The 3010-nt window shown below is 39.4% G+C and overlaps 1 protein-coding gene across 1 annotated transcript in view; it reads right to left on the reverse strand.

Annotated features, from left to right (window-relative positions):
* Positions 1 to 3010, reverse strand: part of LOC119411766 (membrane-associated guanylate kinase, WW and PDZ domain-containing protein 3) — a gene marked incomplete in the record, with an annotated part of 451370 nt that overhangs the window by 446755 nt on the left and 1605 nt on the right.

Raw genomic sequence — 3010 nt, forward strand, 5'->3', positions numbered from 1 at the left:
TATAGCATGTTAAAGCAGTATTGTGTTAACACAGCCAATGCTCAACTGTGAGAATTGCGTGTTAATAATGTTGGTTATTGTTTTCATTGAGACAGTTGTTCAGTGGCTATGCACACACATACAAACAAATTGGTCATGGGGGTTGCAGTGTTGATCACTACTGGTTGTAGATGGCCATCATCACATGTCTCAACCAATGAGAGCCTATGTTCTGTAGGGCTGCTGCCAGCTGTGAGCCCTATCAGAAAATGAGCAATGAGGACAGAAACATGGAGAAACATACCATATTTACTTGGGCATTATTGTTCTAAAACTTTTCCCGAAGGCAGGCAGGATAGAAGTAAAGTTATCTGTCAGCACTGCAGTGCTGAGCTGTCTTACTAGTGGAGTAGTTCAAACCTGAAATATCATTTAAATTCAAAACACACCGTTGATGCTAACCAATTACCCATCGAAATAAACAATGGAGAGAGGCCTCTGCAGATGAAGATGGATGCAGCGTGTGGGAGAAAAAAACAAAACAAAAGCAAAACAGGCTAACAGATGCTGTATCAAAGTGGATAGCTACAAACTGCAGACCAGTTAGTTAGCATTGTCGAAGATGTCGGTCTGTGTGACATCTTTAGGACTGCAACAAATTATGTATGAGCATCCCTCAAAGCACACCATCACAAGGAGTCACAAATTGTATGCAAAAGAGAAAGCAGCTATAAAAGACACAGTGTTAAAACGTGCACCAACTGTTGCTCTCACTGGAGAACACTGGGCATCACCGGGTAATCATATCTTCCTCAGAGTTACAGTACATTACAGTATATTCATGAACAGTGGAAGCTCAAATAAAGTCAGCACACAGCACACAGTGCAAGAAACATGATGGCTGCTGCGAGACATCTGCCTTTTGAACATGTTCCCTGCATTGTGCACAGTCTCCAGCGTTCTGTCCCCATGCCTCTGCAGAACAATGTGTTTGACAATGTCCTCGTCAAATGCAGAAAAGTTGTGGGCCATTTTTAACACCTTACAACAAATGCTGCAGAATGAGAACAACAACAGACTGAGCATGCACAAGAGAAAGAATTACTCATGCAAGATGTGTTCCCATCAGATGGAATTCAACTCTGGACATGATCAAAAGTGTCTACAGGAATGAACAGCCACTGAGACACGTCCTTGTCAAACACAAGACCAACACTGCCATGTCCACTTCAGCTGAAATGGACAAACTGTAGAGGTTGGAAATGCTCTGGGGCCCTGCAGGTATATTTTATTTAATGTTTTTCTCATTTTCCTGTGTGTAAGAAAGAAATAGTGTCTGTATGTGTGTAAATATCCCATGAATATGTAAAGGACACTTTTTGTTAATATGAGTAACTAGATGCAATTTGATTTGTCTGAAATAGGTTTGACTTTTTGTTGTTGCAGGTTTGTAACTGAAATCCTGGAAGGACAATTTCGTTCTCTGTTGTACCACTTGCTTTTTGCCATCTCTCTCAGGTGATGGAGAGCTCTGATGATCATCCTGCCTACGTGGTAAAGTTCAAGTCTGCATTCAGAGCAGACCTGGAGACACGCAAGCAAAATGCCAACATTGCATACCTGAAGATCACTACTGCATTAGACTTAAGATTCATCTATCTCAAATGTAGACCTGAGAGGGGCCTAAGTCACTAATTTACTTTAAATGGTAAATGGTAAATGGACTGTACTTATATAGCGCCTTTCTATTTTATTTCAAAATACTCAAAGCGCTTTACACTACAATCTGTGTCCTCATTCACCCATTCATACAGCACTCTACTAGATCTTTACAAAGCTAATTGAACAAATTGTTCTAATGAGTGCTTTATCACATTCATACGCCAATGGGACACACATCAGAGGCAACAAGGGGTTCAGTGTCTTGCCCAGGAACACTTCGACATGTGACTGCTGGTGGATTCGAATCCCCAACTCTCGCATTGGAGGATGACTGCTCTAACCACTCAGCCACAGCTGCCCTTAAAGACGGTGCAGAGAAATCTGTGGAAGCAACATCATCAGAGCCACCAAGTGTGACCTGCTAGCTGCTTCATCAGAGTCTGACTCTGATCAGGAGGAAGACTCGTTTGAGAACAGTGTGTGTTGATACAAAGTGGTGCCCACCAGTAGAGGCCTGCCTCTGAGTGTGGTGGTCCAAACATGCAGGAGCACACAGCAGGCTGGCCTCTGTTGCTCTTGGCCACATCTGCAACATCTGTACCTGGTGAAAGGCTGTTTGCTCTTGCTGGTCATGTTGTACAGAAGAGGAGAGTTTCTCTGTCATCAGAAAATGTAAATGACCTTGTGTGTCTCAACAACTGACTTGGTGCTTTGTGTCATTACTCAGCCTTAATCACTGAAAGTTCGCTTTGATTCTTTTGACTGAAATTATCCTAAAGAAATCCTGTGCAAACAGGTACTATAAAGATTAAAATCTCTCCTGCACAGTCAATTATGTCTGTTTTATTATTATTATTGTTATTATTATTACTGTGCATGACCACTTGACTATTATCTAATAACACTTGTTACTCAATATGACCTGTTTATGAAACTCCCTGATATAAAACGTTTCTGTACTTTTTCTTTTTGCTTGTACTTTTTCCACAAAAAAAAAGACATATATATTTTTTAATTTGTTGTTAATCATTTGGGATTTGAAGGTGTCTTGGTTTCCTCTAAATGAAAACAATAATGCCCTGGCAAATAGCTTTGATTTCATATTTGACAATATTGTCTATGTCTACGTTGAGATTCAAATACTTTAACCACAGGGGGAATAGTGCTGTTAAAAAGTGCTCTATTTGTTTAATTTTTTTTGAAAATGTATGGAACTTTTTTATATATAAAACAATACTTAAAAATATTTAGAGCATTTTAAAGTCATAATTTAATCTATGATCAATCTAAAAAATGTCTTGAGATTCAATGTGATTAAACATTTTGATCCTTGCCCAGCACTCATGTATGTATATATATATATATATAT

This window comes from Nematolebias whitei, chromosome 7 (genome assembly GCF_014905685.2).
Source record: "Nematolebias whitei isolate Nwh7 chromosome 7, NemWhi1, whole genome shotgun sequence".
In the NCBI taxonomy this organism is placed as follows: domain Eukaryota; kingdom Metazoa; phylum Chordata; class Actinopteri; order Cyprinodontiformes; family Rivulidae; genus Nematolebias; species Nematolebias whitei.